At 40.5% G+C, this 27,573-nt stretch overlaps 1 pseudogene; it reads left to right on the forward strand.

The window, feature by feature from the left end:
• The first annotated feature begins 1,844 nt into the window (after positions 1-1,844).
• Positions 1,845-3,500, forward strand: LOC102415895 (annotated as a pseudogene).
• The last annotated feature ends 24,073 nt before the right edge of the window (positions 3,501-27,573 follow it).

The raw sequence follows: 27,573 nt of genomic DNA on the forward strand, positions 1-27,573 counted from the left end.
AAAGAAGAAAAGAATGTAGTTCTGTTAAAACTTAGTGTGGGATCAAAAATTCCATTTTTCTGTCATGAGCCTAAGAGAGCCTATGATAAAAATATAACCCAGATGGGATATATCCTCTGGGTCTATGACTCACAAAAGTTAAAATATGTCTAACTCCTCTCCTTCAAATGGAAACAAACAAAATGTGTAGAAAATGAAAAAATAAGCAAAAGACCACCAAAATTTTTAAAACAAATATTAACAGGGCTGAAGGGAAAATAGACAGCAATACAATAGTAGTATGGAAAACTAGATACTGCTACTGCTGCTGCTGCTAAGTCGCTTCAGTCATGTCCAACTCTGTGTGACCCCATAGATGGCACCTCACCAGGCTCCTCTGTCCATGGGATTTTTCAGGCAAGAGTACTGGAGTGGGTTGCCATTGCCTTCTCCAAGATACTAGGAAGAAGCAAATACATTTCTAGAAACATCCAACCTACCAAGATTGAATCATAAAAAATAGAAAATCTGAAGAGACCAATAACAACTGAGACTGAATCAGTAATCAAGAACCTCCACAAAAAAAAAAAAAAAAACCTCTGATAAATTCTACCAAAAATATATAAAAGAATTAATGCTAATTTTCTCCAACTCGTCTCAAGAATTGAACACTTCCAAGCTCATTTTATGAAGCCAACATTACTCTGACACCAAAGGCAGACAAGGACATTACAAAAAAAGAAAACTGCAGGCCAATATCTCTTATGAACATGGATACAAAATTCTTCAACAAAATAAGAACAAACAAAATTCAATAGTGTGTTAAAATAATACTACACAGGACTTCTCTGGTGACTCAATGGTAAAGAATCTGCCTGCCAATGCAGGAGACATGGGCTTGATCCCTGGTCCCGGAAGATCCCACATGTAGGCCCGTGCACCACAGCTACTGAGCCTGTGTTCTAAGACCGGCAAACTGCAACTACTGAGCTCATGTGCTGCAACTACTGAAGCCCTCACCCTTGTGGAGCCCATGCCCCACGAGAAGAGAAGTCATTGCAATAAAAGCCTGGGGCACCAAAACGAAGAGTGACCCCCACTAGCCATTACTAGAGAAAAGCCCAAGCAGCAACAAAGACCCAACACAGCCAAAAATAAATAAATAAAATTATTTTTTAAAAAAGAATATTACACCATGATCAAGTGGGATTTACTTCTGGAACACAAAGATGGTTCAACATACACAAATCAATAAATGTGATACACAACATTAACAAAATAAAAATTGAAAATTGTATGATGACCTTAATAGATTCAGAAAAGGCCTTTGACAAAATTCAACAACCTTTCATGACAAGGAAAAAATTCTCAATAAATTAGATACAGATGGAATATACCTCAACTTAGTAAAGGCAGTGTATTACAAATCAACAACTAAAATCATGCTCAATGTTGAAACTCTGAAAGTTTTTCCTCTGTGATTAGGTATAAGACAAAGATACACACTATTGCCAATTTAAGTCAACATAGTACCTGAAGTTTTCTGGCCAGAGCACTTAGATAAGGAAAAACTTAAAGGCATCTAGGTTAGAAAAGAAGTAAAACTGTATCTATTTGCAGATGACAATCTTATATATAGAAAACCCTAAAAACCCAACCAAAAAACTGGAACTAATAAACAAATTTAGTAAAATTGAAAGGTACAAAAATCAATATACAAAATATCAGTTGCATTTCCAAATATTAACAGTGAACTCTTAGAAAAAGAAATTAAGAAAATGATCCCATTTACAATAAAATTAAAAAGAATAAAACACTTGGGAATAAATTAACCAAGGAGGTAAAAGATCAGTATATTCAGATCCATGAGACACTTGAGCCATGAACTGACACTCTGGCTAAGTGGCCAGAACCCACAGCTCCTCTCCTGGGGCAGAGCACACATTCAGCGCAGGGCATCCCTGACTTATCAGGGACATGAGGATCCAGAATTGGGGTCTCTCTGGTGGACAAAGTATTTTGAAACCCTGGAGAAGAAGAAAAATTCTCAAAAGCAGATGAAGGAATCCTTTGTCAGTGACCACAATGGAACAAGCATGCTGGAAATCATTGAGGGCTTGGGCTTGCCTACACTCCTTATCCTGTGCAGAGGGCTCGGGATCATTTTCTCACAGCACTTATCTTTTTCCTCACACACTTGGAGAACTTGATTCTTCATTGACTTTACATTCTTGATAGTTCCCCTGGTAACAATTTTGACCATTTTCTCTACATTTTTTCTCCTTGAGCATCTTGTAATTATCTTTGGGGCCGGGCTGTTCTATAAAATATACTGCAAGAAAATTTGATATGTCAGAATGCTTGTCTGGAAAATTCTTGAAAAATTCTTGAAAGTCAGTCTGGATTCAGAATACATTGCAGGCCTCTCTTGTTTTCATGTAATTGACAGTGCATTTACTGCTGTTGCCATTTTTGGCTATAGACTTCCCATGTTTTCCTAGAAGACTTCCCAAAATCGGGCTCTATAGGATAGGAGCAATGGATTTTGAAATAGGAAGATTTCCTTTGAGGACTGCAATGATTTCTCCAAAGATTAGAAGAAAATACACAAAGGGTCCAGATTTTATTTTATGAAATCACTGTACTCTGGCCATTAGTCTTCCTAGGAATGGGATGATTAATTATTATAAGATCTGTAGGATCTCAGGAACATTTAACTGAGTATGGAGTTCAATGGAACATTTCCTTTACCTTAATAGTTGTGAAATTTATAGCATCACAGCTTTTGATTATTTTCCCCTAAATAAACCCTCAATTGTGGCCATCAGCATTACTGTATTATACCAATTAGCCTTGATTTTACCCCATTGAAGAGATAAATGTTGTATGGCACAGGGGTTGGTTTACTAAATGCCAACAGAGAAAAAATAACCTCTACCTTGTGGTATATCACAGTACTCATGGCTAGTGTTCACACTACGTCAAATGAACTTAAAAAAAGAAATCACTTATCAAAGACTGGATAAAAGTAACATATAATCTGCTGACATCTATTGGCCTCTTCATATCACTTTACATAGTTCAGGTAAATGTAGAACTAGCATCCTAAAGAATGGACAGCTTAGCCTTTTATATTTGGGTAATTGCTTCTTACCTGATCCTCCTTAGTAGTTTAACACTGGATGATAAAATTTTGAGTTTTGCCAAATTTTTAATTAAGGGTACAGTATTACCATGTTCTTGAAAATTTATTCCATCACATGCTGCAAATAAAAAGCATTCAGAATATCTACTCTCTGAAGCTGAAAGAAAACCCACTCTTGGTTTAATTACAGCAATGAACAGAAACAAATTAATTTTTTCTTGCTGTCAAATGTAACAATGACAAAATCAACCTGTTAGTACATACATTACACAGAAGTACATTGTGGGCTTTATTTGTGCTCAACCTCTGTATGTGTATCAACTGCTTAATTATATATGTACTGCGCTTGCAAGACAAGACTATAAAATCTTGGTGATCAACAGGGGTCAGATATGTTTTGAGCAATATTATTTTAATGAGGAAGAGAAAACATAAAATGTGAAGAAAATAGGACTTTTGGCAACCCAACATTAACTATAAATTATTATAAAATTGTTTCATTACTACTCTAACAGTAATGATGCTTAAGATTTTAAAATGTATCTCAACACTATGTAAAACAAACCAACACAGAACAAAGCCTTGTGACTTCTTAGAATATGTAAATTCCAATATATTAAAGAAACTGTTGTTGGGGAGGGAGGAGGGAGGAGGGTTCAGGATGGGGAACACGTGTATACCTCTGGTGGATTCATGTTGATATATGCCAAAACCAATACAATATTGTAAAGTTAAAAAATAAAATAAAATAAAAATTTTTTAAAAAATAAAGAAAGAAACTGTTGTATTTATAGTTGTGATGCTAGAAGATTAAAGGAGTGGGAAGGAAGATTTTTACTTTCCATCTTAACCTATTATGAGTATGTATTTTTATTGTATGAATCACTTTTATAATATTTACATTAAAAAATCTCAATTGTGGAATTGTGAAAAAAAATAAGACATTGGTAAAAGGAATTTAAGACAAAAATATATGGGATGATAATCCATATTCATAGATTGGAAGAATTAATAATGTTACAATATCCATGCTACCCAAAATAATCAATAGATCCTGTGAAATCCCCATCAAAATTTCATTGGAATTTTCATAGGAATACAACAAACAATCCTAAAATTTATATAAAGCCACAAAACACTTTGAGTAGTCAAAGCAAACTTGAGAAAGAACAAAGCTGGAGTCATCACACTTCCTGACTTCAAACTATATTACAAAGTTTTAGTAATCAAAACAGTGTGGCATTGGCATAAAAATGACACATAGATCAGTGGAATAGAATAGAAATCCCAATAGTAATCTCATGCATGTATGGTTAATTAATTTTTGATGAAGGCACCAAGAATATACAATGGGAAAAGGATAGTCTCTTCAATAAATGGTGCTGGGTTATCTACATGCAAAAGAATGAGACTAGGTTTCTATATTACACTGCACATAAAAATCAACTCAAAATCAATTAAAGATTTGGCTGTAAGACCTAAAACTATTAAAAACACAGAATAAAACAGGGATAAGCACCTTAACATTGGTATTGGCAATAATTTCTTTTAATATATTGCTGGTAAAAATATCAATAACTTCATATATGTGGATGATATCACTCTAATGGCAGAAAGTGAGGAGGAAATAAAGAGCCTCTTGATGAGGGTGAAAGAAGAGAGTGAAAAAACTGGCTAAAAACTCAACATTCAAAAAACTAAGATCATGGCATCAGGTATCATCACTTCATGTCAGATAGATTGGGGGAAAAGTGGAAGCAGTGACAGATTTTATTTTCTTGGGCTCCAAATCAATGAGGACAGTGACTATAGCCATGAATTTAAAAGACACTTGCTCCTTGAAAGAAATGCTATGGCAAATCTAGACAGTGTATTAAAAAGCAGAGACATCACTTTGCCAACAAAGGCCCATATTGTCAAAGCTATGGTTTTTCCAGTAGTCATGTATACATGTGAGAGTTGGACCATTAAAGAAGGCTGAGCACTGAAGAATTGATGTCTTTGAATTGTGGTGCTTTAGAAGACTCTTGAGAGTCCCTTGGACAGCAGGGAGATCAAACCAGTCAATTCTAAATTCATCTGGTATATTCATTGGAAAGATTGATGCTGAAGCTAAAGCTCCAATACTTTGGCCACCTAATGTGAAGAGCTAACTCACTGAAAAAGATTCTGATTCTGGGAAAAATTGAAAACAAAAGGAGAAGAGGGCAGCAGAGGATGAGATAGCATCACCAACTCAATGGGCATGATTTGAGAAAACTCTGAGAAATAGTGAAGGACAGGGAAACTTGGTATGCTGCAGCTCACGGGGTTGCAAAGAGTTGGACACAACTTAGTCACTGAAAAACACCAATGGTGCCAAAAGCAAAGGCAACAAAAGCAAAAATAAACAACTGGGACTACATCAACTAAAAAGATGCTAAGTAGCAAATGAAACCATCAACTGAATGAACATACAACCTATGGAATGGGAGAAAACATTTGCAAAGGATATATTTAATAAGAAGGTATTATCCAAAATATACAAAGAACTCATACAACTCATAAGCAAAAATAACAATCAATTAAAAATAGGCAAAGGACCTGAATATACATTTTTCCAAAGAAAACAGGTATTTTAAAAGTTCCTCAACCTGACTTATCATCAAGAAAATGAAAATCTAAATTTTGTTTGACCACAGGGCCTGCAGTAACCTTAAACCCATGAAAGCACATGTCCTGATTTGCAGCCCATAGAGTCACATGTAAATTCCTGATATGACGTCTCCAGCAATGCCTGGGATCAGCAGTTCTCTTTGCTTGCTTCCCAGTGCCTTCCTCTTTGTTGTTGTTCAGTCACTCAGTCATGTCCAACTCTTTGCCACCCGGTGGACTACAGCATGGCAGGCTTCCCTGTCCTTCACCATCTCCTGGAGTTTGCTCAAACTCATGTCCATTGAGTCGGTGATGCCATTCAACCATCTCATCCTCTGTCACCTGCTTCTCCTACTGCCTTCAATCTTTCCCAGCATCAGGGTCTTTTCCAGTGAGTCAGCTCTTTGCATCAGGTGACCAAAATATTTGAGATTCAACTTCAGCATCAGTCCTTCCAATGAATATTCAAGGTTGATTTCCTTTAAGATGGACTGGTTTGATCTCCTTGCAATCCAGGGGACTCTCAAGAGTCTTCTCCAACACCACAGTTAGAAAGTATCAATTATTCGGCATTCAGCCTTTTTTATCATCCAGCTTTCACATCCGTACATGACTACTGGAAAAACCTTCCTGTAGTTTTCCCCTTAATATGACCCTAGAGGGGCTTTCCAGACTCCCACTCTTTTGGTTCTAATTGCCCAGTTAGCCTTAACCTGGGAACCCCAAAGCATGCCACCCAAAGACCCTAATAAAGGTATGTACCCCACATCTGTTGCTCTGTCTGCACTCTACCTTGACCTCCTGATGTGGTCCCTCTGCTGCTGATGCTGCTGCTAAGTCACTTCAGTCCTGTCCAACTCTGTGCGACCCCATAGACGGCAGTCCACTAGGCTCCTCTGTCCCTGGGATTCTCCAGGCAAGAATACTGGCTGCTGCTGCTGAGTCACTTCAGTCGTGTCGGACTCTGTGCGACCCCATAGATGGCAACCCACCAGGCTCCCCTGTCCCTAGGATTCTTCAGGCAAGAACACTTGAGTGGGTTGCCATTTCCTTCTCCAATGCATGAAAGTGAAAAGTGAAAGGGAAGTCACTCAGTCGTGTCCGACTCTTCGCGACCCCATGGACTGCAGCCTATCAGGCTCCTCTGCCCATGGGATTTTCCAGGCAAGAGTACTGGAGTGGGTTGCCATTGCCTTCTTCGTGGTCCCTCTAGGCTTGCCAAATACCTCCAGGACCTGTGAGTAGTAAACATCTATTTCAATTTCTCTAATAATCTGTTGTTGAACATCAGCTTACCTTATGCTCCACTTAACAAGGGCAAACTTTAAAAAAAAAAATCATAACAAAATACATATAATGGAACATATTCAGCCTTTAAAAAGAAGGAAATCCTTCCATTTGTGACAGCATAGGTAAGCACAGAGAGCATTATGCTAAATCAGCCAGACAAAAACAAGACAAATACTGAATGGTATCACTAATATGTGGAATATTTTTTTTCAGTCAAGTTCATAGCAAAAGTTATTAGCAACAGAGTATAAAACGGTGGTTACCAGTAACTATGGGATGGAGGAATGAGAAGTTGGTAAAAGGATACAACCTTTGAATTATAAGATAAATAAAGTCTAAGGATCTAAGGCAGTGTATGGTGACTTGAGTTGAGAATACTGTATTGCATAATTGAAATTCGCTAAGATAGTAGAACTTAGCTCTCTTACATAAAAAGATCAAAATGTGAGGTGATGTATGTGTTAATCAACTCAGTTGTGGGAAGACTTTCACAATATGTATGTACATCAAATAATCATGTTTTATACTTTAAATATATTATAATTTCAAAGCTCAATGAACCTGAGAAAAGTTATTTGGGTCTGTATAAAATTCTACATCTAAAAATTAGGAAGTACATGAGCTCCTCAAGCATATAAGAATCAAATATATAAATGGCTATGTTCTAAGACATAAAGTCCCAATACTTTTCAATGAACAGGTAGCTTATAAACTCTGTTCACATTCTCTGACCATAGCATCACTAACCTAAAGTTAATAACAAAAAAGTAAGTGCTTAAATTTCCATATACTTGGTTTACAAACCTACTTCTGGGGAATTTATTAGTCAAAAGAGAAAATATGCTGAAAAATAAAAAAAAAAACCTTAAGACCAAAGAACAATAAAAATATTACACATCAAAACCTGTGAGATGTACAGTTTTACTGTCTGGGTTCTGAAGGTAGATTCTATGTAAATTAGATTAATATTTTTCTTTTGTTGCTCAAATCTTTTATACCTATGCTGATTTTTTTGGCTACTGTACTTACTAATAATTGCGAGAGTTGTATTGAAACCTCCCTTGAAAGTCCATCAATTTTTGAGCAAAGTGGAATTTCAAGAGAAATCTGTAAACTTTAAAATGTTTGTATTGGAACAAGGAAACACTGAAATTTTGTGAGCTAGATGACCTGTTTATGACATTGCCAATAGCCTGGGCATGCTTTGATTGTGGTAACAGGAACCTGCAGGTTTGCAGGTCCTGGACAAGAGGATGACTGGGGGTCAGCCATGAGAACACAGCTTGAGTGAAATTTCCTGAAAAAAGAGAGTGACTATGTGTAACAGTCTGAATTTTGGATGGCAATGGCCTTCTTATTGTCAGCACGGAAAAGCAAAGATCCGAATTCCCAAGTCAGAGCCTGGATCCCAAAGGCAGAAAACAAGACAGTAGGGATTAGATGCAATAGCAATGACCTGCTACCTTGGAGAGTAATCTGGGTACCAAATATCTTTACATGTGCCATTATGAGCTGAATGTCATCACAAACAAAAATTTGGCTGATTTGAAACTGTGGGTGTTACCTTGTTCCCATGTAATGAATGCATAGGCTTGTCATCCAGGCTAATATAAAAGAAGCTATTTCCATGTCCGATAAATACCATGATAGTGATAAGACAACAGCTGTGAGGCTCATATTTAATATGGCTAGGTTCACATTCAGGAAATTCACCCTGAAGCACAACAAGAGTGCTAGCACTTTTCATTTAACAGCAGATGGAGCCAGAAATTTCTGTGAGCCACATCTCATTAAATCTCCAGGAAACTAGGATTACTCTGTGCTAAGAAACTCCTAATGCCTTTCTTCTTGAATTTACACATAACTTTTTAACAGTCAGTACAGATACCACACGCCCAAGGTAAGAGAAACCCAAGTACGACGGTTGGTGTTGCAAGAGGGCATCAGAGGGCAGACACACTGAAACCATAATCACAGAAAACTAGTCAATCTAATCACACTAGGACCACAGCCTTGTCTAACTCAATGAAACTAAGCCATGCCTGTGGGGCAACCCAATATGGGAGGGTCATGGTGGAGAGACCTGACAGAATGTGGTCCACTGGAGAAGGGAATGGCAAACCACTTCAGTATTCTTGCCTTGAGAACCCCATGAACAGTATGAAAAGGCGAAATGATAGGATACTGAAAGAGGAACTCCCCAGGTCAGTAGGTGCCCAATATGCTACTGGAGATCAGTGGAGAAAAAACTCCAGAAACAATGAAGGGATGGACTCAAAGCAAAACGAATACCCAGCTGTGGATGTGACTGGTGATAGAAGCAAGGTCCGATGCTGTAAAGAGCAATATTGCATAGGGACCTGGAATGTCAGGTCCATGAATCAAGGCAAATTGGAAGTGGTCAAACAAGAGATGGCAAGAGTGAATGTCGACATTCTAGGAATCAGCGAACTAAAATAAACTGGAATGGGTGAATTTAACTCAGATGACCATTATATCTACTACTGCGGGCAGGAATCCCTCAGAAGAAATGGAGTAGCCATCACGGTCAACAAAAGAGTCCGAAATACAGTACTTGGATGCAATCTCAAAAACGACAGAATGATCTCTGTTCATTTCCAAGGCAAACCATTCAATATCATAGTAATCCAAGTCTATACCCCAACCAGTAACGCTGAAGAAGCTGAAGTTGAACAGTTCTATGAAGACCTACAAGACCTTTTAGAACTAACACCCAAAAAAGATGTCGTTTTCATTATAGGGGACTGGAATGCAAAAGTAGGAAGTCAAGAAGCACGTGGAGTAACAGGCAAATTTGGCCTTGGAATACGGAATGAAGCAGGGCAAAGACTAATAGAGTTTTGACAAGAAAATGCACTGGTCATAACAAACACCCTCTTCCAGCAACACAAGAGAAGACTCTATACATGGACATCACCAGATGGTCAAAACCGAAATCAGATTGATTCTATTCTTTGTAGCCAAAGATGGAGAAGCTCTATACCGTCAGCAAAAACAAGACCAGGAGCTGACTGTGGCTCAGAACATGAACTCCTCATTTCCAAATTCAGAGTTAAATTGAAGAAAGTAGGGAAAATAACTAGACCATTCAGGTATGACCTAAATCAAAACCCTTATAATTATACAGTGGAAGTGAGAAATAGATTTAAGGGCCTAGATCTGATAGATAGAGTGCCTGACGAACTATGGACTGAGGTTCGTGACACTGTACCGGAGACAGGAATGAAGACCATCCCCATGGAAAAGAAATGCAAAAAAGCAAAATGGCTGTCTGGGGAGGCCTTACAAATAGCTGTGAAAAGAAGAGAAGCGAAAAGCAAAGGAGAAAAGGAAAGATATAAGCATCTCAATGCAGAGTTCCAAAGAATAGCAAGAAGAGATAAGAAAGCCTTCTTCAGCGATCAATGCAAAGAAATAGAGGAAAACAACAGAAAGGGAAACGCGAGAGATCTCTTCAAGAAAATTAGAGATATCAAGGGAACATTTCATGAAAACATGGGCTTGATAAAGGACAGAAATGGTATGGACCTAACAGAAGCAGAAGATATTAAAAAGAGATGGCAAGAATACACAGATCAGATCAGATCAGTCGCTGAGTTGTGTCCGACTCTTTGCGACCCCATGAATCACAGCACGCCAGGCCTCCCTGTCCATCACCAACTCCCGGAGTTCACTCAGACTCACATCCATCGAGTCAGTGATGCCATCCAGCCATCTCATCCTCTGTCGTCCCATTCTCTTCTTGCCCCCAATCCCCCCCAGCATCAGAGTCTTTCCCAATGAGTCAACTCTTGACATGAGGTGGCCAAAGTACTGGAGTTTCAGCTTTAGCATCAGTCCTTCCAAAGAAATCCCAGGGCTGATCTCCTTCAGAATGGATGGTTGGATCTCCATGCAGTTCAAGGTACTCTCAAAAGTCTTCTCCAACACCACAGTTCAAAAGCATCAGTTCTTCAGTACTCAGCCTTCTTCACAGTCCAACTCTCACATCCATACATGACCACTGGAAAAACCACAGCCATGACGAGACGAACCTTTGTTGGCAAGTAATGTCTCTGCTTTTCAATATACTATCTAGGTTTGTCATAACTTTCCTCCAAGGAGTAAGCATCTGTTAATTTCATGGCTGCAGTCACCATCTGCAGTGATTTTAGAGCCCAGAAAAATAAAGTCTGACACGGTTTCCACTGTTTCCCCATCTATTTCCCATGAAGTGATGGGACCGGATGCCATGATCTTCGTTTTCTGAATGTTGAGCTTTAAGCCAACTTTTTCACTCTCCACTTTCACTTTCATCAAGAGGCTTTTGAGTTCCTCTTCACTTTCTGCCATAAGGGTGGTGTCATCTGCATATCTGAGGTTATTGATATTTCTCCGGGCCATCTTGATTCCGGCTTGTGTATCTTCCAGTCCAGCGTTTCTCATGATGTACTCTGCATATAAGTTAAATAAGCATGGTGGCCATATACAGCCTTGACGTACTCCTTTTCCTATTTGGAACCAGTCTGTTGTTCCATGTCCAGTTCTAACTGTTGCTTCCTGACCTGCATACAAATTTCTCAAGAGACAGATCAGGTGGTCTGGTATTCCCATCTCTTTCAGAATTTTCCACAGTTTATTGTGATCCACACAGTCAAAGGCTTTGGCATAGTCAATAAAGCAGAAATAGATGCTTTCCTGAACTCTCTTGCTTTTTCCATGATCCAGCGGATGTTGGCATTTTGATCTCTGGTTCCTCTGCCTTTTCTAAAACCAGCTTGAACATGAGGAAGTTCAAGGTTCACATATTGCTGAAGGCTGAAGAACTGTACAAAAAAGATCTTCACGACCCAGATAATCACCATGGTGTGATCACTGACCTAGAGCCAGACATCCTGGAATGTGAAGTCAAGTGGGCCTTAGAAAGCATCACTACGAACAAAGCTAGTGGAGGTGATGGAATTCCAGTTGAGTTCTTTCAAATCCTGAAAGAAGATGCTGTGAAAGTGCTGCACTCAATATGCCAGCAAATTTGGAAAACTCAGCAGTGGCCACAGGACTGGAAAAGGTCAGTTTTCATTCCAATCCCAAAGAAAGACAATGCCAAAGAATGCTCAAACTACCGCACAAATGCACTCATCTCACACGCTATTAAATAATCCCCAAAATTCTCCAAGCCAGGCTTCAGCAATATGTGAACCTTGAACTTCCTGATGTTCAAGCTGGTTTTAGAAAAGGCAGAGGAACCAGAGATCAAATTGCCAACATCCACTGGTCATGGAAAAAGCAAGAGAGTTCCAGAAAAATATCTATTTCTGCTTTATTGACTATGCCAAAGCCTTTGACTGTGTGGATCACAATCAACTGTGGAAAATTCTGAAAGAGATGGGAATACCAGACCACCTGATCTGTTTCTTGAGAAATTTGTATGCAGGTCAGGAAGCAACAGTTAGAACTGGACATGGAACAACAGACTGGTTCCAAATAGGAAAAGGAGTACATCAAGGCTGTATATTGTCACCCTGCTTATTTAACTTATATGCAGAGTACATCATGAGAAACGCTGGACTGGAAGAAACACAAGCTGAAAGATTGCCAGGAGAAATATCAATAACCTCAGATATGCAGATGACACCACCCTTATGGCAGAAAGTGAAGAGGAACTAAAAAGCCTCTTGATGAAAGTGAAAGTGGAGAGTGAAAAAGTTGGCTTAAAGCTCAACATTCAGAAAACGAAGATCATGGCATCCGGTCCCATCACTTCATGGGAAATAGATGGGGAAACAATGGAAACAGTGTCAGACTTCATTTTTGGGGCTCCAAAATCACTGCAGATGGTCGCTGCAGCCATGAAATTAAAAGACGCTTACTCCTTGGAAGGAAAGTTATGACCAACCTGGACATCATATTCAAAAACAGAGACATTACTTTGCCAACAAAGGTTCGTCTAGTCAAGGCTGTGGTTTTTCCAGTGGTCATGTATGGATGTGAGAGTTGGACTGTGAAGAAGGCTGAGCACTGAAGAATTGATGCTTTTGAACTGTGATGTTGGAGAAGAGTCTTGAGAGTCCCTTGGACTGAAAGGAGATCCAACCATCCATTCTGAAGGAGATCAGCCCTGCGATTTCTTTAGAAGGAATGGTGCTAAAGCTGAAACTCCAGTACTTTGGCCACCTCATGCGAAGAGTTGACTCATTGGAAAAGACTCTGATGCTGTAAGGGATTGAGGGCAGGAGGAGAAGGGGATGACAGAGGATGAGATGGCTGGATGGCATCACTGACTCGATGGACATGAGTCTGGGTGAACTCTTGGAGTTGGTGATGGACAGGGAGGCCTGGTGTGCTGCAATTCATGGTGTCACAGAGAGTCGGACACAACTGAGCGACTGAGCTGAACTGAACAGCAAAAGTGCACATCTGAAAAATGTAAAGCCTCAAATCTTCCTCTCTCTCCTGGCACATGAAATCTACATCTATTTAAACTATTGATTTAGGGTTTAAAATAAAGTTCTGTCATCTATGGATTGAATAAGGGTAATCCCCCTCTTTTGTATCCTGGTTTCCTGGGATGCTGGTGGTGCTGCAGAAGGGCATCAGCTATCTGGCATTTGCTGCACATCAGCAATTGCTCTTTTCTGCTATGTGTGCTGGAAGGACAATTAAATGATTGTTGTGTTCTTAGTGGGATGAGCAGACATACCTATGTGAACATATGGCCCAAATGAAAATAATATGTAGTGTCCTTGGTGGAAAAAATAGGGCCCAAATGACAGCAGCATTGAAGAATTTGCTTTAGAGGGTTTAGGAAAACACACCTGCCCACCCAAAAACCTAGATAAAAAACACATCTGTTTTTTAGCCCACCTGTTTTGCAGGACATAGTCCTGATAAGTGCTATGTCGTGGATGAACATCTTACTATGCAGCAATTAGAAACAACAAATTAGATGTGCATGCAGGAGTAGAGACAAATCTTAAAACAATGTTTAGGAGAAAAAAGGTAAGAAAGGTAACAGATAGATAAATAGAGATGACAGATATATCAAACACCATTTGTGAAATTTTTCATTTTTATTTATTTATTTTATTTTATTTTATTTTTAAAATTACATAATTGTATTAGTTTTGCCAAATATCAAAATGAATCCGCCACAGGTATACATGTGCTCCCCATCCTGAACCCTCCTCCCTCCTCCCTCCCCATTCCATCCCTCTGGGTCATGCCAGTGCACTAGCCCCAAGCATCCAGTATCGTGCATCGAACTTGGACTGGCAACTCGTTTCATACGTGATATTTCACATGTTTCAATGCCATTCTCCCAAATCTTCCCACCCTCTCCCTCTCCCACAGAGTCCATAAGACAGTTCTATACATCAGTGTCTCTTTGGCTGTCTCGTACACAGGGTTATTGTTACCATCTTCCTAAATTCAATATATATGCATTAGTATACTGTATTGGTGTTTTTCTTTCTGGCTTACTTCACTCTGTATAATAGGCTCCAGTTTCATCCACCTCATTAGAACTGATTCAAATGTATTCTTTTTAATGGCTGAGTAATACTCCATTGTGTATATGTACCACAGCTTTCTTATCCATTCATCTGCTGGTGGACATCTAGGTTGCTTCCATGTCCTGGCTATTATAAACAGTGCTGCGATGAACATTGGGGTACACGTGTCTCTTTCCCTTCTGGTTTCCTCAGTGTGTATGCCCAGCAGTGGGATTGCTGGATCATATGGCAGTTCTATTTCCAGTTTTTTAAGGAATCTCCACACTGTTCTCCATAGTGGCTGTACTAGTTTGCATTCCCACAAACAGTGTAAGAGGGTTCCCTTTTCTCCACACCCTCTCCAGCATTTATTATTTTTAGACTTTTGGATCGCAGCCATTCTGACTGGTGTGAAATGGTACCTCATAGTGTTTTTATTTGCATTTCTCTGATAATGAGTGATGTTGAGCATCTTTTCATGTGTTTGTTAGCCATCTGTATGTCTTCTTTGGAGAAATGTCTATTTAGTTCTTTGGCCCATTTTTGGATTGGGTCATTTATTTTTCTGGAATTGAGCTTGTAGGAGTTGCTTGTATATTCTCGAGATTAGTTGTTTGTCAGTTGCTTCATTTGCTATTATTTTCTCCCATTCTGAAGGCTGTCTTTTCACCTTGCTAATAGTTTCCTTTGATGTGCAGAAGCTTTTAAGTTTAATTAGGTCCCATTTGTTTATTTTTGCTTTTATTTCCAATATTCTGGGAGGTGGGTCATAGAGGATCCTGCTGTGATGTATGTCAAAGAGTGTTTTGCTTATGTTCTTGTCTAGGAGTTTTATAGTTTCTGGTCTTACATTTAGATCTTTAATCCATTTTGAGTTTATTTTTGTGTATGGTGTTAGAAAGTGTTCTAGTTTCATTCTTTTACAAGTGGTTGACCAGATTTCCCAGCACCACTTGTTAAAGAGATTGTCTTTAATCCATTGTATATTCTTGCCTCCTTTGTCAAATATAAGTTGTCCATATGTGCGTGGATTTATCTCTGGGCTTTCTATTTTCTTCCATTGAAAATTTTCTAAATCTGCTAATTTGGTTGAGTTTTCTTTCTTGGTAAAAATAAGACAAATATGAATTCTGATCATATCATAAATTTACCATCAGAATAGGTAAGAAAGGTTCACAAGTCCACCTATATCACCACCTAAGACTACCATTCAATTGCTTATAGCCCAAATTAATTGTAAACCATGAAGAATTTTTACCTAAAACAGGTATAATGGGGAATGTTCTTTATTCTCTTCATACTTTGGATCATCTGTGCACTGGAGAGCTACAATTAACAAATAGATAGTTACCCTGTTCCAGGGGTCAGCAAATTATAGCCTGTAGTCTTATTCCAGCCTGTCACCTCTTTTTGAATGGCCCATAGACTAAGAATGGTTTTATGGCCTCTTGGCCAGCAGTGTCAGCCAGATATTCTATTTGATGCTCCTTGGCCAGCCCAAGATGCAAGACAATGGTATCCAGGCCAGGGTAGGAGGACCATGACTTGCCTGCATGGCACTCCAGGGTCTTGAGTCCACAGCTTTCCAGCCTTTCTTGGGTTAAATGATACTCCTGGCAGATGACCGCTTGAAAAAGTTGAAGTTACTTGGCAGAATATTGCAGCTCCCCCATTTTTTAAACATTCTTATGGAGAGTTGAACATATACAAAAAAGACAGAATGGCATGATGAACCTAATTGGACCCACCCCCCTCCTCCTTTGGGCTTGGTCTGCCTCTCTACACCCTCACTAATGTTCTGAACCAAATCCAGCCATCTTATTATTTTATCTATAGGCATTTTGAAGCATATCACAATACCACAACCACACCTAAAACAATAATTATCTGCTTCCATTACAGGTCCAGTGTGTTAAAGAAAATAATTTTTACACTTTTAGATGATTGGGGGGAAAAGAATAATATTTCATAATTCATAAAAGTATACAAAATGCATATTTTAATATTATAAATAAAGTTTTATTAGGACACAGGTGAACTCATTCATTTCTTTCCTATGGCTGCTTTTGTGCCACAGAAGCAGGATTGAGCTATTGCAATAGAGACAATACAGCCCACAAAGCCTGAAATATTTACTATCTGGCCCCCTACAGAAAAAAAAAAAAATCGACAGTCTCTGGCCTATTCTATAATCTCAATCACTCCTAGCCTTGCTAGGAACTCTGCTTATGCTGCAGCCCTGCCTAGAATTATATGACTTTATTTAGAGTAGGAGCAAACTAATATCTGGTTACAAGCCACCTCCAGATGGAAGCCCTTGCTGATAAGGACCTTCATAGTGATGTCAGCTAAGAGGCTGTGCACCCACCAGAGGGAACAGCTGTCCAGGACACACTGTACTCATGATTGGAAATGCTTTTTTTTTTTTTTCTTTTTTTTTTTTTTTTTGACTCAAGATAGTCAAGACTCTAGTCCACCCTTCTCACACACGTCCTGAGTCCAAAGATGGGCCAGGGCCACTTTGGCTACTAATGGTATTATGTTAACAATCTCTTCAACCTTCACATAATATTATAGCAGTACTTATATTTCCGGAATTTTTGAATACCATATAGAAGTGACGAATCTGTCTGAATATCCATATGATAGATTCTATAATAGCAAAAACTTTTGAGATTCAACAATTTTACACACTTAACTGGCCCACCCCCTGTCTTGCTAAGCAATAGGAAGCTCTGTTACTCCAGAAAGCACTTTAAAAGACTTCAGAAAGAATTAGTGGTCTCTTGGTTAATCCTGGAAAATGAAGCATGATCTTAGCTGAAGCCCTTGGACGTGAGCTCACGTCATGTCAGCATTGTTCTTAATATTCTGTGACTACGTAAGCTTTGTTGACTGAAAAAAATGCAGAGTGTGAGAGTGCATTGTGAATTAAATCTTATCTGTGGCAAAATGAGGCCTATAGCCCAAGAGGCAGCATTTCAGATAGCTTTGACTGCTCCAAAGAGGCAAGGAGTAAGGAAGAATTATTATACATGTGATTTTGGTGAAGGGTGAATGCATGCAATCAAGCACATGCTTTTGCAGAAAGTTGCTGCTAGTCACAAGTAGCAGTATCACCATGAAAGATTTTAGTACTTTTCTAGATATGAGGAGATGTAAGAATTGGGCTCATAAAATCTTCTCCTGAAAATATCTAACTATCTGAAGGCCTACTATGCCAGTTTTTCCCAGGACACTGGGTGCTTCTTTCCTGATCCCTGAACTCCTTTCAGAGTGTGTTAAAGGTCAGCAGCATGGGATATACTTGTAGAGGCAGAGGGAAAGGGCCAATTTGTAGTTGACGCTTTCTACCAATGACTCTTTTATGCCCTTTTATGCTCTCCATTCTACCATTCCCTTTACTCATTTAGTCTTTTTAAAAAATATTTATTTATTTGGCTTCCTGGAGGTGAATGGGCTTCTCTAGTTGTGGCGCACAGGCTCCAGATTGCAGGCTCAGTTTCCCATCAGCATGTGAGATCTCAGTTCCCCAACCAGGAACTGAACCCTCATTCTCTGCATCATTGCAAGGCAGATTATTAACCACTGGACCACCAGGGACGTCACCACTCATTTAGTCTTAAGCATGTGACTTTTAATATTACCATGGGATATAGCTTTTAATAGCAAGAATATTTTTCTTATAGTGTCTCCTTCATGTGGCTGCATGATGAAGTCAGTGATGAATGAGATGAGTAAGTGTTTTAGGCAATAAGAGATTTCATTACAAGCAATGGAGTGTTACAAAACTGTTGGAAGGTGGAGAGAACAGTCTAGGCTGAGAACTGCAGAAATGACTCCCAGGATGTTTTAACTTGGGCCAGGATTTCATTTAATCAAGTATGATAATGTGACAGGCACAGAGACAATTGCCTCTGCTGGAAGAAATTATTACTTAACAGTTCTCAAGAGAAGGGGGCATACCACATCATGCAAGTTCACATTGGATAAAATCAAGAGCAGTCAGGAGAGAGAAGGAATAAGGGGACAGCATGGGCATAAGACTCTATTGTGATTTCCACAGGAAAGGCAAGGCAGGGCAAAGTAAATAGTTTAGAATTGGGTTATTTGAATAATTTCAGCGAGTTATGAGTTATAAATGGGCTTCCCTGGTGGCTCAGTGGTAACAAACTCTCTTGTCAATGCAAGAGACACAGGTTCGATCACTGGGTTGTGAAGATCCCCTGCAGAAGGAAAAGGCAACCTCCTCCAGTATTCTTGCCTGGGAAGTCCCATGGACAGAGGATCTTGGCAGGCTATAGTCTGTGGGGGTCACAAAAAAATCAGATATGACTTAGCTACTAACAACAATAAAAACAAAATGAGTTATAAGGGTGGTCTCCAGTTGTCTGGTGATAGTTGGACCATAAAGTAGGCTGAGAGCCAAAGAATTGATGCTTTCAAATTATGGTGCTAGAGAAGACTCTTGAGAGCCCTTTGGAGAGCAAGAAGATCAAACCAGTCAATCCTAAAGGAAATCAACCCTGAATATTCATTGGAAGGACTGAAGCTGAAGCTCCAATATTTTGGTCACCTGTTTCAAAGAGCTGAGTGGTTGGAAAAGACCCTGATACTGAGAAAGATGGAAGGCAAAAGGAGAAGGGGGTAGCAGAGAATGAGATGGTCAGATAGCATCACTGACTCAATGGACATGAATTTGAGCAAAGTCTGGGACATAGTGAAGGACAGGGAAGCCTGGGATGCTACAGTCCATGGGGTTCCAAAAAGCTGGACACGACTTAGTGATTGAACAACAACAACCAGTTGTTTGGCACCTGGTCTTGGGGTGATTAGGGGTAGGGGAAATATTGATCTGGTATGTGCGAGTCAGTAATGGAGGTGGTTGGAATATGCAATTTGGATTTGTTAACCTGCACATGAAAGGTTTACTTAAAGGAGAGTTTACTCTCTCAAGGAATTAGCTATCCCTGGGAGGGGCAGTCTTTCCTTGGCAGGTAAGGACTTCAAGATGCCAAAGCCTTATACAATATAGAAAATTTTAAAAACATGATTAGCACACAGGACACTTTACAACTGAGTCATGGTGGTGATTAAGGGAAGGAGGGATCTTTAATCTACTGAATTCAAATCCAAGTTCAATACAGTGGTTGTAATCCAGGGAAGCTGGAGTTAGAGAGATTCTTCTATCACCGCTAACCACAGCTACTGTCTATGAACACAAAGGTTTGGAGAATGGAAACTGGAATACAAAAAACCTTCAGTTCAGTTCAGTCGCTCAGTCATGTCCAACTCTTTGCGATCCCATGAATCGCAGCACGCCAGGCCTCCCTGTAAATCACCAACTCCCAGAGTGCACTCAGACTCACATCCATCGAGTCAGTGATACCATCCAGCCATCTCATCCTCTGTTGTCCCCTTCTCCTCCTGCTCCCAATCCCTCCCAGCATCAGAGTCTTTTCCAATGAGTCAACTCTTCTCATGAGGTGGCCAAAGTACTGGAGTTTCAGCTTCAGCATCATTCCTTCCAAAGAAATCCCTGGGCTGATCTCCTTCAGAATGGACTGGTTGGATCTCCTTTGCAGTGCAAGGGACTCTCAAGAGTCTTCTCCAACACCACAGTTCAAAAGCATCAATTCTTCGGCACTCAGCTTTCTTCACAGCCCAACTCTCACATCCATACATGATCACTAGAAAAACCATAGCCATCTCCACAACTCTATTTGCCAGTGAACAGAAATGAAGTAGGAAAAGCTCTTTATTTATTCCTGACCTCCAAAGGTCACTTAAGTGGAACTCCTCTTCCAGACAAGATGGAAAAACAAGAACCATATTTATTCTGGCCTGACACAACTAAAAAAGTGGACAGGGGAGGAAGGTGGGAGGAGCGTATAAGAGGAAGAGGACATATGTATACCTATGGTTGTTTCATGTTGATATATGGCAAAAAACATCATAATATTGTAAAGTGATAAACTTACAATTAAAAATAAAATATTAAAAAGTGGGAAATCTATATGGAACAACAATGTTTGGACATTGACCATCAGGCATCACAGGGCAGCGAACTCTAAGAGAGAGGAATAAGCAAGGTGAGTCAATTACCCCCAGTTCACTTCTGGAAGAGAGCTTTTAAGCTGCATCCAGGGAAAGGGTTATATGTAGAGCCTGGCAATCTCCCTGAGTTGAGGATGCAGAGTTAGGAATTCAGAAAGGCCAAGGGCTTCCCTTGTGCTTCAGCTGGTGACAAATTTGCCCACAATGCAGGAAACCTGGGTTTGACCCCTGGGTTGGAAAGATCCCCTGGAGAAGGAAAAGGTACCCACTCCAGTATTCTAGCCTAAAGAACTTCATGGACTCTATAGTCCGTGTGGTTGCAACAAGGTGGTCATATTTCACAGGGCAGAGCTGCAGACAGGAAAAAGCTGCACAGAGAAGTCCACAGATTTGGAACCCCTCTAGTATTTCAGTACTTCTGCAGAAGGAAATGGCAACCCACTCCAGTATTCTTGCCTGGAAAATTCCAAGGACAGAGGAACCTTGGCGGGTTATCATCCATGGGGTTGCAAAGAGTCGGACACAACTTAGCAAATGAACAACAGTACTTCAGTAAAGTGTTAAGATGGTATTATATAAAGCAGTGAGTCAAAATTAACCCCAAAGTTTGCACTGATCCTACCTAATGACACTTAAAATCAACCCTCTAAAGGATCAGAAAAATTTCCAAGTAACTTAGTTTTAATCCAAAACAGAGTTCAAATGAAGTAAATAGAAAAAGGACATTAAGGAACAGATCAATAAGATTGATAAAACTCTAGCCTGACTAGTCAGTAAATAAAAAAAAAAAAGAGGAAAGAAACAAATTAATAATAACAGAAAGGAAAGGGAAAAGATGACATAACTACAGACCTTCTACATGCTAAAAGATCAATAACGGAATATTACAAATTACTTTATATCATAAAATTTAACAACTCTGAAGAAATGAATAGACTCCTTGAAAAACATAGACCACTAAAGTTCACTTAAAATGAAAGAGATCAGCTGAATAAGTTTATTTCTATCAAAGAAAGTTTAGCTACAAATGTAGATTAAAAAAACCTTCCCACAAGTATCACAGGAGTACATCTAATTGGTGAAACCTAATTTACAAACTCACCTAGAGCCACACATCTTGGAATATGAAGTCAAATGGGCCTTAGAAAGCATCACTACGAACAAAGCTAGAGGAGGTGATGGAATTCCAGTTAAGCTGTTTCAAATCCTAAAAGATGATGCTGTGAAAGTGCTGCACGCAATATGCTAGCAAATTTGGAATACTCAGCAGTGGCCACAGCACTGGAAAATGTCAGTTTTCATTCTAGTCCCAAAGAAAGGCAATGCCAAAGAATACTCAAACTACTGCACAATTGCACTCATTTCACATGCTAGTAAAGTAATGCTCAAAATTATCCAAGCCAGGTTTCAGTAATACATGAACCGTGAACATCCAGATGTTCAAGCTGGTTTTAGAAAAGGCAGACGAACCGGAGATCAAATTGCCAAAATCCACTGGATCAAAGGAAAAGCAAGAGAGTTCCAGAAAAACATCTATTTCTGCTTTATTGACTATGCCAAAGCCTTTGACTGTGTGGCTCACAAGAAACTGTGGAAAATTCTTCAAGAGATGAGAATACCAGACCATCTGACCTGCCTCTTGAGAAACCTATATGCAGGTCAGGAAGCAACAGTTAGAATTGGACATGGAACAACAGACTGATTCCAAATAGGAAAAGGAGTACGTCAAGGCTGTATATTGTCACCCTGCTTGTTTAACTTATATGCAGAGTACATTATGAGAAACTCTGGGCTGGAAGAAGCACAAGCCGGAATCAAGATTGCCGGGAGAAATATCAATAACCTCAGATAAGCAGATGACACCACCTTTATTGCAGAAAGTGATCAGATCAGATCAGTCGCTCAGTCGTGTCCGACTCTTTGTAGACCCCATGAATCGCAGCACGCCAGGCCTCCCTGTCCATCACCAACTCCCAGAGTTCATTCAGACTCACATCCATCCAGTCAGTGATGCCATCCAGCCTCTTCTCTTCTTGCCCCCAATCCCTCCCAGAATCAGAGTCTTTTCCTATGAGTCAAATCTTTGCATGAGGTATCCAAAGTACTGGAGTTTCAGCCTTAGCATCATTCCTTCCACAGAAATCCCAGGGCTGATCTCCTTCAGAATGAACTGGTTGGATCTCCTTGCAGTCCAAGGGACTCTCAAGAGTCTTCTCCAACACCACAGTTCAAAAGCATCAATTCTTCGGCACTCAGCCTTCTTCACAGTCCAACTCTCACATCCATACATGACCACAGGAAAAACCATACCCTTGACTAGACAAATCTTTCTTGGCAAAGTAATGTCCCTGCTTTTCAATATGCTATCTAGGTTGGTCATAACTTTCCTTCCAAGGAGTAAGCATCTTTTAATTTGATGGCTGCAGTCACCATCTGCAGTGATATTGGATCCCAGAAAAATAAAGTCTGACACTGTTTCTACTGTTTCCCCTTCTATTTCCCATGAAGTGATGGGACCGGATGCCACAATCTTCGTTTTCTGAATGTTGAGCTTTAAGCCAACTTTTTCACTCTCCACTTTCACTTTCATCAAGAGGCTTTTGAGTTCCTCTTCACTTTCTACCATAAGGCTGGTGTCATCTGCATATCTGAGATTACTGAGATTTCTCCCGGCAATCTTGATTCCAGCTTGTGTTTCTTCCAGTCCAGCATTTCTCATGATGTACTCTGCTTATAAGTTAAATAAACAGTGTGACAATATACAGCCTTGACGTACTCCTTTTCCTATTTGGAACCAGTCTGTTGTTCCATGTCCAGTTCTAACTGCTGCTTCCTGACCTGCATACAGATTTCTCAAGAGGCAGATCAGGTGGTCTGGTATTCCCATCCCTTTCAGAATTTTCCACAGTTTCTTGTGATCCAAACAGTCAAAGGCTTTGGCATAGTCAATAAAGCAGAAATAAATGTTTCTCTGGAACTCTCATGCTTTTTCCATAATCCAGCAGATGTTGGCAATTTGATCTCTAAAGCCTCTTGATGAAAGTGAAAGTAGAGAGTGAAAAAGTTGGCTTAAACCTCAACATTCAGAAAATGAAGATCATGGCATCTGGTCCCATCACTTCATGGGAAATAGATGGGGAAACAATGGAAACAGTGTCAGACTTCATTTTGGGGGCTCCAAAATCACTGCAGATGGTGATTGCACCCCTGAAATTAAAAGACACTTACTCCTTGGAAGGAAAGTTATGACCAACCTAGATACCATATTAAAAAGCAGAGACATTACTTTACCAACTAAGGTCTGTCTAGTTAAGGCCTTGGTTTTTCCAGTAGTCATGTATGGATGTGAGAGTTGGACTGTGAAGAATGCTGAGCACTGAAGAATTGATGCTCTTGAACTGTGGTGTTGGAGAAGACTCTTGAGAGTCCCTTGGACTGCAAGGAGATCCAACCAGTTCATCCTAAAGGAGACCAGTCCTGGGTGTTCATTCGAAGGAATGATGCTAAAGCTGAAACTCCAATATTTTGGCCACCTGATGCAAAGAGCTGACTCACTGGAAAAGACTCTGATGCTGGGAGGGATTGGGGGCAGGAGGAGAAGGGACGACAGAGGATGAGATGGCTGGATGGCATCACCGACTCGATGGACATCAGTTTGAGTGAACTCCGGAAGTTGGTGATGGACAGGGAGGCCTGGTGTGCTGTGGTTCATGGGGTCACAAAGAGTCGGACATGACTGAGCGACTGAACTGAACTGAACTGAATTTACAAAGTCTAGCTGCAAAAAAGTTTAAGAAATGTAGTTTTTGCCTTCCTAGACTTTGCCATAAAACCTGTGGCGGATTCATTTTGATATTTGGCAAAACTAATACAATTATGTAAAGTTTAAAAATAAAATAAAAAAAAAAAATTTAGCAAACCACTCTGCATTTTGAATAAAGTGGGGTTTTTTCGCTAGATTCCAATGATAGGGAAAACAAAAGAAAAAATAACATTTGTAGTCCTCCCCCAAATATATATGTATTTTTCTAACACTTCCCTGCTGGCTCAAGTGGAAAAGCATTTGACTGCAATGCAGGGGACCCAGGTTCAATCCCTGGGTCTGGAAGGTATCCTGGAGAAGGGAATGGCTACTGACTCCAGTATTCCTGCCTGGAGAATTCCATGAACAGGCTACAGTCCAAGGAGTCACAAAGAGTCAGTCAGACATCAATGAGCAACTTTCACTTTCACACTTTGAAAAACTCTAGAGTGAACTGCAACTGATCACTAGATTTTGGAGCAAGGGAGCCAACACACACACACACACACCAGGAAAGCTAACAATGGGTCAATGGGTTCCAGGAAGCTGAGGAATGGAGCTGCCCAAATAGTCCAAAGAGTTAGATACCAGAAGAAAGAAAGATGTGCCGTGATAGCAAGGGACAGCCATGTATTAAGATTTGAATTGTTTAGGATAATGACAAAGAGGAAAATTATGCAAAATTTTGGGTACAGTTATTATCAGATTTCAGAAAAGGCAATGGCACCCCACTCCAGTACTCTTGCCTGAAAAATCCCATGGATGGTGGAGCCTGGTAGGCTGCAGTCCATGGGGTTGCTAAGAGTTGGACACGACTGAGCGACTTCACTTTCACTTTTCACTTTCATGCACTGGAGAAGGAAATGGCGACCCACTCCAGTGTTCTTGCCTGGAGAATACCAGGAATGGGGGAGCCTTGTGGGCTGCCGTCTATGGGATCGAACAGAGGCGGACACGACTGAAGCAACTTAGCAGCAGCAGCAGCATTATCAGATTTATATTCTGTTGCCTTATTTTATATAATACTATTTCATATTAACTAGTTATTGTTATAACTATGCCCATCGCAGCTGCCTGCACTTTAGCCTGCATGCCCGAAGGGCGGCAGCCAAGAGGAGTTACCCAACGTCCGAGGTCAGGGGCAGCGGCCGAGAGTGCCAGAGTGCGGTGGCGCAGGAACAGCCAAGAAAAGCTACCCCACGTCCGAGGTCGGGGTGGGGGCGGGGGGGGGGGGGCGGCAGACAGGAGATACTCAGCGTCCCCGGTCAGAGGCAGCGATGAGAAGAGTTACCCCGCGTTCAAAGTCAGGGGCGGAGGCCGAGAGGAGATACCCCACGTCCTTAAGCCGGAGGCCAAGGGCGGCGGCGGGGGGAATTACCCCACACCCGAGGCCAGGGTCAGTGGCCGGGAGGAACAACCCCACACTGTGGCAGGCACAGGAGGGCCTAGAGGAGCTATCCCAAGTTGAAGGTCAGGAAGGGCGGTGGCGAGGAGATACCCCTCGTCCAAGGTAAGGAGCATTGGCTGCGCTTTGCTGGAGCAGCCTTGAAGAGATACCCCACGCCCAAGGTAAGAGAAACCCAAGTAAGATGGTAGGTGTTGCAAGAGGGCATCAGAGGGCAGACACACTGAAACCATACTCACAGAAAATTAGTCAATCTTATCAACTAGGACCACAGCCTTGTCTAACTCAATGAAACTAAGCCATGCCTGTGGGGCAACCCAAGACAGGTGGGTCATGGTGGAGAGATCTGACAGAATGTGGTCCACTGGAGAAGGGAATGGCAAACCACTCCAGTATTCTTGCCTTGAGAACCCCATGAACAGTATGAAAAGGCAAAATGATAGGATACTGAAAGAGAAACTCCCCTAGGCCAGTAGGTGCCCAGTATGCTACTGAAGATCAGTGGAGAAATAACTCCAGGAAGAACGGAGGGATGGAGCCAAAGCAAAAACAATACCCACCTGTGGATGTGACTGGTGATAGAAGCAAGGTCCGATGCTGTAAAGAGCAATATAGCATAGGGACCTGGAATGTCAGGTCCATGAATCAAGGCAAATTGGAAGTGGTCAAACAAGTGACGGCAAGAGTGAATGTCGACATTCTAGGAATCAGCGAACTGAAATGGACTGGAATGGGTGAATTTAACTCAGATGAGCATTATATCTACTACTGCGAGCAGGAATCCCTCAGAAGAAATGGAGTGGCCGTCATGGTCAACAAAAGAGTCCAAAATGCAGTACTTGGATGCAATCTCAAAAACGACAGAATGATCTCTGTTCATTTCCAAGGCAAACCATTCAGTATCACAGTAATCTAAGTCTATGCCCCAACCAGTAATGCTGAAGAAGCTGAAGTTGAACGACTCTGTGAAGACCTAGTAGAACGAACACTCCAAAAAGATGTCCTTTTCATTATAGGGGACTGGAATGCAAAACTAGGAAGTCAAGAAACACCTGAAGTAACAGGCAAATTTGGCCTTGGAATACGGAATGAAGCAGGGCAAAGACTAATAGAGTTTTGACAAGATAATGCACTGGTCATAACAAACACCCTCTTCCAACAACACAAGAGAAGACTGTGTACATGGACATCACCAGATGGTCAACACCAAAATCAGATTGATTATATTTTTGCAGCCAAAGATGGAGAAGCTCTATACCGTCAGCAAAAACAAGACCAGGAGCTGACTGTGGCTCAGACTATGAACACCTTATTGCCAAATTGAGGCTTAAATTGAAGAAAGTAGGGAAAACCACTAGACCATTCAGGTATGACCTAAATCAAATCCCTTATGATTATACAGTGGAAGCGGGAAATAGATTTAAGGGCCTAGATCTGATAGATACAGTGCCTGATGAGCTATGGAATGAGGTTCATGACATTGTACAGGAGACAGGGATCAAGACCATCCCCATGGAAAAGAAAAGCAAAAAAGCAAAATGGCTGTCTGAGGAGGCCTTACACATAGTTGTGAAAAGAAGAGAAGTGAAAAGCAAAGGAGAAAAAGAAAGATATACCCTTTTGAATGCAGAGGTCCAAAGAAGAGCAAGGAGAGATAAGAAAGCCTTCCTCAGCGATCAATGCAAAGAAATAGAGGAAAACAACAGAATGGGAAAGACTAGAGATCTCTTCAAGAAAATCAGAGATACCAAAGGAACATTTCATGCAAAGA

Source organism: Bubalus bubalis, chromosome 6 (assembly GCF_019923935.1).
Source record: "Bubalus bubalis isolate 160015118507 breed Murrah chromosome 6, NDDB_SH_1, whole genome shotgun sequence".
Classification (NCBI taxonomy): Eukaryota; Metazoa; Chordata; class Mammalia; order Artiodactyla; family Bovidae; genus Bubalus; species Bubalus bubalis.